Source organism: Bos taurus, chromosome 3 (genome assembly GCF_002263795.3).
Source record: "Bos taurus isolate L1 Dominette 01449 registration number 42190680 breed Hereford chromosome 3, ARS-UCD2.0, whole genome shotgun sequence".
In the NCBI taxonomy this organism is placed as follows: Eukaryota; Metazoa; Chordata; class Mammalia; order Artiodactyla; family Bovidae; genus Bos; species Bos taurus.
In genome coordinates this window covers 18,249,098-18,259,025 of record NC_037330.1, presented here as the reverse complement: position 1 = coordinate 18,259,025, position 9,928 = coordinate 18,249,098, and the positions used below count along the sequence as shown (strand labels likewise).

Here is a 9,928-nt window from a genome sequence, read left to right as displayed (position 1 = left end):
TCTCCACACATACTGCTACCATATTGTTCCATTAATTACAATGACAATTTGAGAAAGCAGAGGTCTGCAAGTTTAACTAATCTGCCCAGGGTCCCTGTCTGTTCTGTTTTCTTCTTTTCCCCCCAAGGTCTGCTCCAGTGTCTGGTGCATAGAACGACTTCAATAAACATTTGCTGAATGAAGTTTGTAAGTGGGAGCATCCTGATTCCAACCCAGATCTGTTTCACTACAAAGGCTATGCTTTTTACCTTAAACCTTGCTGATAGCTCTTGATGTTCATTTGGGTGAGGGGTAGAGATGGGAGTGTTACCAAACCTTTGAACTCAGGCTTAGTGTAACACCCATTCAGGCTCAGGGTGAACATGCCAGAGCTGTGATGTGCTGTGGGTGGGAGTTTTGGACCCTAATAATAGTTACCCAGAGCTGTACCTTGCTTGACTTTTTCCTGAGATCGCCTATGCAGCAGACCTATTAGATAGCTCTAGAAATGATGCCACATTGTATTCAGAGGGTTTGCTGTTGTCTTGGGTCTTTGTGACCTCATTATGCATTTACAAAAACTCTGACCTCATTGGAATCACTAGCTAAAATCCAACTTCATGAGCTGAGGTGGCAGAGTGACCCCTTGGACTGAATTTTCCTTGGCCCTATCCTTCCTAGTTTCATCCCAAAGAGAAACAGCCCCAGGAATCTTGAGTCTTTCCTGAGGTCATGTCATAAAAACACATACTGGCATAAAGCTGAAATCTGTCCCATTTCTGTTGCATAGGATGTATGTGTTGAGTGTCAGGATGGTTCTTCAAAGATCCTCTAAAAAAGGTCTGTCCACTGAGGCTACCTGGCCAGGCAGAAGGCTGGAGAGGTCAGTGACAGGTGGGCCTCAAGACTAAGGAGGAGATCCAACATGACAGGACTTCCTATGTGCTGGGAGTTGAGGAGCTGCTTTAAACTCTGACATTCTATGGAAAAGAGTGCAGAAAATCAGGTTTGATGGGAGAAACTTGGGAAATTTCATATTTAGGAGTCAGCAGAGGGGACAAAGACAGTCCAAGAGGTAAGAGATCATGTAATAAAGGGCTTCCCAAGCAGTTCCACTCACATGTACTGAGCACCAACCATGTTTATGTGCCCTGGTAAGTCTTGGGAATATGATAATGGAAAGACAGATTCTTGTCTTCAAGAAGTTGCCATGCTCCAACTGGGAGTGTGCGTGTGTGCTAAATCACTCGAGTTGTGTCTGACTCTGTACGACCCTATGGACCATAGCCTGCCAGGCACTTCTGTCCATGAGATTCTCCAGGCAAGAATACTAGAGTGGGTGGCCATGCATGCTCTCCTCTTTGGGATCTTCCTGACCCAGGGATTGAGTCCGAATTCTCTTATGCCTCTGCATTGGCAGGCAGGTTTTTTAGCACTAGCACCACCTGGGAAGTCCGTCCACCTGGGTGACAGAAGCATAAAATAGCAACAGCAACAACACAATAAAATGCAGCATGATAAAGGTTCTATTAGTGATGTAATCTGTTGACACCTAAAGGAAGGGATGAGATATCAGGAATCTGCACACACTTCAAATTCATGTTTGAACCTCACATTGAAGAATGGATGAGGGTTCAACTGTATTGGAGGAGCATATTGATCAGAGGAAAAAGCAAAGTCCCAAAGGCTGGTAAGGACGTGAAGGCCTTGTGAGAAACGAGGTGGAATGCAAGGGGGATGTCAAAGGTGCAAAGGCTTGTAAGCGGCCCAGCAGATGAAAAAGTTACAACCAGGGGCAATGGATACAAGATTGATAAGATGTGAATAGGTAGAGGTCCCCTGTATCCATTCTTTCAAAAGAATATTCATTGAGCACAAACCACATGTGAGCCATACACAGCAGGGATATGAATGAAAGAGACAATGACATCTACCCTGATGGAGCTTCCACTAGTGGGAGAGGCAGACCACACATTGAAAAAAGTAATTATAGAGGATGTAGGAGTAGGAAGGAAATAAACGCAACAGCGTGGTGCAGAACAGGTGTATCTGAAGGGGCACACCTTCAGGTAGCCGGGTCCCCAAGGTCTCCCCAGGCAGGTAACATCTGAGCAGGATGAGAGAGCATCCTGGGAAGAGGGAAACTTCAAAACTAATGGGAAGAACTTGACGTACAGATGATTCCTGGCTTACAAAGTTTCAACGTGATTTTTTGACTTTGTGATAGTGCAAAAGAGAAAGGCATTCAGCAGAAACCAAAGTTCAAAATTTGGATTTGGGTCTTTCCCCAGGCTTGCATTGTGTGGTGTGATGCTCCTTCTTGATGCGGGGCAGTGGCAGCCCCCAGGCAGCCACGTGATCACCAGGGTACATGATCGACACACTTAGAGCTGTTCTGGACCCTTACAACTATTGTGTTTTCAGTTTCAGTACCATATTCAATCATTCAACACTTTATTACAAAACAGGTTTGTGTTAGATGATTTTGCCTGACTGTAGGCTAATGTCAATCTTAAAGGAAATCAACCCCGAACATTCATTGGATGGATTGATACCGAAGCTGAAGCTCCAATGCTTTGGCCACCTGATGGGAAGAGCTGACTCACTGGAAAAGAGCGTGATGCTGGAAAAGACTGAGGGCAGGAGGAGAACAGGGCAGCAGAGGATGAGATGGTTGGAGAGTATCACTGATTCAGTGGATGTGAGTTTGAGCAACACTATCTGTGAGATCGTGGAAGACAGAGAAGCCTGGCAGGCTGCCGTCCATGAGGTTGCGAAGAATCGGACGTGACTTAGTGACTGAACGACAACAGGCTAATTACAGTGTTCAGAACACATGTACGGTAGGCTAGGCTAAACTATGATGCTTGGTAGGCTAGGTGTATTAAAGGCATTTTTGACTTACAGTGTTGTCAACTTATTGTGAGTTTGGGGGATGTAACTCCACTGTAAGTCAAAGAAGATCCGTATTTGAAAAAGACAGAAGAGCCCACTGGGGCTTGAGTGTAGCGAGTGAGGAACAAGGAGATAGGACATAAGGGTGAGTGAATTGGGATTTTATCTGAGAACAAAGAAAAACCTGAAGAGCTTAAAAAACTGAAGGATTTTAAGCAGAGAAAAGACAGTCTTGTTTTATGTTTTAACATAAGCACGCTGGATGCTGCACAAGCTTGAACTGGGAAGCTCAGTGGAAGAGCAGAGAGACCAGCCAGGAGGCCACTAGAGTGGTCCAGGCAGAGAAGAGGTGGCTTGGACTAAGGTAGTGGGAAAGGAGACAGAGACAAACTGGGCAGTTTTGGAATGTATCTGGTGATTAAAGGACGATAACTCAATGTGGGGGCATGAGAGAAAGGGAAGAAAAAAGCCAACGGAGAGTAGGCTCTTTTCCAGCAGCTTGGGTCCTGGATTCTGGGCATCTCTCCAGCTGAGGGAAGTGTGGCCTATGGCCCAGGAGCCGTGCGCTTCCTCTTTGGTCCTGGAAGATCAGAGAGATGTCTGCCCAAGTCTTTGAGAATGGCTGAGGGTCTGGAGAGCCAGCTCCTTCTGGGTTGTTGGCTCATGTGCATCTTGCCAGGGAGAAATGGAGCCCATTTCAATTTATTCAGCATCTATTTATGATGCACTTGCTGTGTGTCAAACTCTATTCTGGGTGTTGGGGGCAGAGGGGGTAAACAAAACATACAAAATCCTTGCCCTCCGATTATAGTTGGTTAGACTAACAACAGTGCAAGAGTTAGTCGTTCAGTCGTGTCCAGCTGTTTGTGACACCATGGACTGTAGCCCACCAGATTCCTCTCTCCATGGAATTCTCCAGGCAAGTATATTGGAGTGGGTTGCCATTTCCTTCTTCAGGGGATCTTCCCAACCCAGGGCTTGAATCCAGGTGTGCTGCATTGCAGGCGGATTCTTCACCATCTGAGCTACCAGGGAAGACTAACAACAGCAAAATGCTAAATAAAACACATCAAAGAGTTTTGAGAGCTACAGAGAAAAGGCAGGGGTGCTGGAAGTAGGTGGCGGAACTGGTTGAGGATCGGTGCAGTATACACCCTGGGCGGCAGAATGTGCCTGGGGTGGTCCAGGAAGTGGCCCTTCCAGGTCTCCTGTGGCTACGGGGGCCCCACCCCGCCCCCTGCTGTCAGTCTCTACTCATCATCCTATTTGTTTTCTTCTTAGTGCTTATCACACTCTGTAATGAGCTTGTTTATTTATTTGCTTATTTCTTCTTCAAATAATTCAGATGAATTCTGATGTCATTCCAAAGGGTGTGGGTTTGGGGAGGAGATGAAAATGGGGGTTGGATTGCGAAAGCCAAGACATGACCCCAAGTGCTGAGTTCAAGCTGGAAAGGTTCTAGGCTTGGATATCAGGCTCAGAGCTAGACAGTCCTGGAAATCCTTCAGACTGGGGACAAGGGAATTACACTACTGTGAGAGGTGTTTGGAGAAAGAGTTTGGGATGGAGACCCTGAGGACTGGGTGAGCTGGATGGTTCTCTCTGTTTGGTCTGGCAGGACACAGAAGGGTAGGATTTCTAAACAAGGCGTTTGTTTAGAAGCTGGCTCATTTCGGTTCTAGTCCTAAGATGCTAGAAGAGCTCAGATAGGAGAGACCCCTGCCCCTCCACTGACCTCATTCCCACATCCCATCTCTAGTAGGTTGACAAACTTCCCCACAGAAGCTTTGGCTGGGGAGCTGTGCCCTGAATCAGCAACTGAAACTCCAAGCAGGTGTTAATTAGGTCCCGGCAGGTGACAGGTGATGGTATCTTTCCTTCATTAAAAAAGAGGAGCATGCAAGGGGCCCCTTGCTGCTCCCTGGCTTCCCTCCAGGAGAAGGCTCAGGGGTTGGGGTGGGGCCTGGAGAGGTTGAACAGAAACCCTGCTCTGTCACACGGGCACAGGGAAGTGGCCCAGCTTGGACCAGGGGAGGAGGCAAGCAGGGGAGGACCCCTGGGAAGCCCCAGGCTCTGTGAGTTGATCTCAGCAGGAAAGAAAGGGTCCTTCTTGCTGATGGCGCCCTTTGCCACTGCTCCATCCAGCTGATGTCAATCTGAGCATTTTTTATTGTCATTTTCTTCTCATCATAAACATGGTAAACACACACACACACACATACTCATACACCCATTATGCATCACAGGCTTTGGAGGTAAACAGTGACTTAGAAGAAAAAAGGTGTCACAGAAAGGCACGAGATCGGATTGGAACTGGGGGAACAAGCTTACAGATAATTTTAGTTGACACTTGGTTATGTGATCTTGACTGAATTACTTAAACTGTGCTGAAATATCCACTATATCTATAAAGTGAGCACTTTTAAAAATTCATTTTTATTATGAACATTTGGGGCTTCCCTGGTGGCTCAGACAGTAAAGAATCTGCCTGCAATGCAGGAGGCCTGAGTTCGATCTAGGGGTCAGGAAGATCCCCTAAAGAAGGGAATGGCCACCCACTCCAGTATTCTTGCCTGGAGAATTCCATGGACAGAGGAGCCTGGTGGGCTACAGCCCACGGGGTCACAAAGAGTCGGACACGACTGAGCGACTGACCCTTTCACTAGAGCTACAAACATTTTCACGATGTTCCTTTCACTGTGAACATTTACCTTTGGTGTGAAGAACCAAGAAAATAGGCACTTAGGTGTAAACTGTAAGGGTCTGTCCCAGGATATGGGGTAGAACTATTCTTAAGCCACATTCTTATTAAAGCGGACTTTCATAGGCAGAGAACTGGTCAGGTGTAAGAGGGTCTAAACATTTAAAAACTCTGTTGAGAGTACAAACTATTAGGTATAAAATAAGTCACAAGGATATATTGTACAACACAGGGAATATAGAGATGACATTTTACAATGATATAAATGGTAAAAACTGTGAATCATTATAGTATACATCTGTAATATATTTTACATCAACTATATTCCAGTTAAGAAGTATAAACATAAATAAACATAAACCCCTTTTGGACACGCCTCTTCTTAGGCACAGTGAAGAAGTGCATGGAGGACCACAAGAGCCCTTCCAGGTTAGAGTGATTCTAAGGAGCAGAATCAGACAGAAACATTTCTCAGGAGGCTTAGGGCAAAGGCCACGGTGATCGGGAGGGGAGCCTGTGTTAACGCCTGGCCTTTGGCTCAGACGCCAGCCCCACCTCTTATTAGCTATTTTTAAAGTAAGTTTCTTAACATCTTTGGGTCTCAGCTTCTTCATCTGTAAAACTGGGACAATTATTTCTATCTCCCTTGCTTTGGGGGGGTTGGAATGTTGAATTAAATGGAAGAATTATATTAAGCACTTTGCCCCCATGGTTGCACGTGGGAAGTAGGGGTGGCTGACAGGAACAGGGAATACTGGAGCTGGATTTTCAGGTTGTGATTTCTTCTCTGTTAACCCTTCCCTGGAGGGGAGGGCTGCGCTTCTCTTCACCCCTGGAGGTGCCACCAGGGCAGAAGCAGAGGGCCCATCCTAAGCAGGACCAAGGAACGACAAGAATGTGGAGATGGAGTGTCTTTACATCTGCTGGTCTCACCCCTCACTTTACAAATGAGGGAGCCCATGAGAGGTCGGTGCCCAAATGGAGTTACACAGCAAATGAATGGGGAAGCCTGGATTAGGACGCATTAGGTTTGTTAGTTTACCCTTGAGGGATCCCACCTTGTCGCTGTTGGAGAGCCCTCTCCTTATCCGGCCCAGGGAGTTTGTCTTCATGAAGGTTCTGCCCGCCGGGTGGCGGCATCCTTTCCAAAGTCCACGGGCTCCCTCTGCTGGCCGAGAGCTGAGGGCGCCGCCTTCAGGCTCCCTGGCGCCTCGAAGGAGGGCTGTCACTGTTGGAGGCTGAGTGCCCTGACCAGCCATCACCATGTGTTTTTAGAGATTCACTATTCCATTGTTTAAAAAAGATTTTAATAATAAAAAGCGCATTTACACTGATGCACGTGATTGTCATTGCAGGAGCTCTTCCCTCCTTTGTGTTGCTCAGATGCCCTCTAACATCACCTTTCTCCTGCCTCTCCAGGACTTCCTAGAACATTCCTTGTACCTCAGCTTTGCTGGGGATGGATTCTTTCAGTCTTTAAATGTCTTAAAAATTCCTTAATTCTTCATTTTTTAAAAACTGAGTATAAAGATCTAAGTGTTAGTTGCTCAGTCATGTCTGACTCTTTGCAACCCCATGGACTGTAGCCTACCTGGCTCCTGTGTCCATGGAATTCTCAAGGCAAGAATACTGGAGTGGTAGACATTCCCTTCTCCAGGGGATCTTCCTGATCCAGGGATCAAATCCTGGCCTCCCACATTTAAGGCAGATTATTTACCGTCTGAGCCGCCAGGGAAGCCCATAAATTTCTAGGTTGAAAGTTATTCTTTTAGTAATTTAAAGACCTTGCTTCACTGCCTTCTGCTGCTGCTGCTGCCAAGTCACTTCAGTCGTGTCGGACTCTGTGCGACCCCATGGACTGCAGCCTACCAGTCTAAAGAGCCTTCTAGCTTGGCTTATTTCTGATGAGATGCCTCCAATCACTCTTTCTTCTTCTGTAAATAACGTATTCCCCCTCCCACCCCTGCCCCCATCTACTTTTATGACTTTTCCCCCTTCATCACTGGTTTTAAGCAATTTGGTTATGACGTACCTTGGTGTAGTTTTCTTTTTTTTTTTTTTTTTTTGTATGTACACTACTTATTTGTGACTCACTTTATTGCAATATTCACTGTACTGTGGTGGTCTGTAACTGAATTCACAATATTTCTGAGGTATGCCTGTATTAGATAACAGATTATTCAATAGAACAACACTGTGTAGAATGTTTCCATCATCACAGAAAGTTCTATGGAACAGTGGTGCTCAGCAAAAAACAGCAAGGACATTTTCTCGCGCATTTTACTGGTTTATGAGGCAAATTAGAGCAAACCATTGCTAATAGGATAATTCTGAAAATCAGGATTTATGATCAATGCAAATGGAATCTATACTCAAAGAGAACATCTCAGAAAGTCACAAGTTTACAAGAAAAGTGGTCCTCAGAAGAAACCATATATAGTATAGTGCTACTCAAAATGTAGTCTGCCTCCTAATGCTTGACCCCCAGACTGTTACCAGCCTGCAATAAGTTCAAAAACCATTTAAAAACTTCCAAAGTAATTTAACTTGTCTTTGACATTTTTACTTTACAAAAGTACCTCTCTACAATGAATGGGAAAATTTTAAAAACTAGACTTTCACCACAGAACTTGCGAAGCACTACTCTAGAACACAAGTGTGACAACGAATGTTAGAACAGAGCTCATACAGAGTTCTCCCAACTACATTATCTCATTTTAACTCCTTAGAATTTAAAATGGGAACTAAAATCTTATCAATTATCAACTGAAACAGAGGTTAATTGACTCAAAGTGATAAAACCTGAACTGAAAACTAAGGAAGAAAACTACACTTTATATTGAGGGTCAAAGTGTCACTATGTTCAGTCAGTTCAGTTCAGTCCTCAGTCGTATCCGACTCCTGGCGAGCCCATGAATCGCAGCACGCCAGGCCTCCCTGTCCACCACCAACCCCCGGAGTTCACTCAGACTCATGTCCATCGAGTCAGTGATGCCATCCAGCCATCTCATCCTCTGTCATCCCCTTCTCCTCCTGCCCCCAATCCCTCCCAGCATCAGTCTTTTCCAATGAGTCAACTCTTTGCATGAGGTGGCCAAAGTATTGGAGTTTCAGCTTCAGCATCATTCCTTCCAAAGAAATCCCAGGGCTGATCTCCTTCAGAATGGACTGGTTGGATCTCCTTGCAGTCCAAGGGAAGGAGTCTTCTTCAGTCCAAGAAGAGTCTTCTCCAACACCACAGTTCAAAAGCATCAATTCTTTGGCGCTCAGCCTTCTTCACAGTCCAACTCTCACATCCATACATGACCACAGGAAAAACCATAGCCTTGACTAGACGGACCTTTGTTGGCAAAGTAATGTCTCTGCTTTTGAATATGCTATCTAGGTTGGTCATAACTTTCCTTTCAAGGAGTAAGCATCTTTTAATTTCATGGCTGCAGTCACCATCTGTAGTGATTTTGGAGCCCAGAAAAATAAAGTCTGACATTGTTTCCACTGTTTCCCCATCTATTTCCCATGAAGTGATGGGACCGGATGCCATGATCTTCGTTTTCTGAATGTTGAGCTTTAAGCCAACTTTTTCACTCTCCTCTTTCACTTTCATCAAGAGGCTTTTTAGTTCCTCTTCACTTTCTGCCATAAGGGTGGTGCCATCTGCATTTCTGAGGTTATTGCTATTTCTCCCGGCAATCTTGATTCCAGCTTGTGCTTCTTCCAGTCCAGCGTCTCTCATGATGTACTCTTTCTGGAGATTGAAGAGACATTCAAACCAAACCTTTGAGCTCTTTCTTTTAGCTTATCCAGGTTAACCATAGGCTTGGTGTCAGACGACAGGCCTTTTGATGGAACTGGAGAAATCCCAAATCTAGCTGCCCGGGCAGCTTTCTTACTCTCCAAACTGACAGGTACATTGAATCGTTCAGCTCTCTTCTGCATCCTCTCAGTCTGTGGTATTTCAGATGTAATTTTTACCACTTTTTTCTCTGCTGCCACATCAACAGTTTTTTCAGGAGGTTCTTCCTCTTTGACAGGCAGTTCTAAGGGCTTTGGTTCTTCTTCCTCTGTTTCATCTCCCAGTACATCTTCTTCATTTGCCTCCTCTTCAGCATGCTCTTCAAGATATGCCTGGAGCCTGTTGATGAGATCTTGTTTTATTCCCTTGGTCTCCAAACCACGAGCAAGACACTCCTGCTTTAGTTCAGCAAGCTTCAGCTTATGAAGCTCCACCGTCTCAGTCGCCATCTTGTTACCCCTCCTGGTGTAGTTTTCTTTACATTTCTTATGCTCGAGTTTCTTTGAAATTCTTGGTTAGATGTACAGTTTTTAAAAAATCAAATTTGGAAAAAATTTGTC

At 45.3% G+C, this 9,928-nt stretch overlaps 1 pseudogene; it reads right to left on the bottom strand.

The window, feature by feature from the left end:
• Nucleotides 1-9,289: 9,289 nt before the first annotated feature.
• LOC788523 (SAP domain-containing ribonucleoprotein pseudogene) lies at nucleotides 9,290-9,836 on the bottom strand (annotated as a pseudogene).
• Between the last annotated feature and the right edge of the window lie 92 nt (nucleotides 9,837-9,928).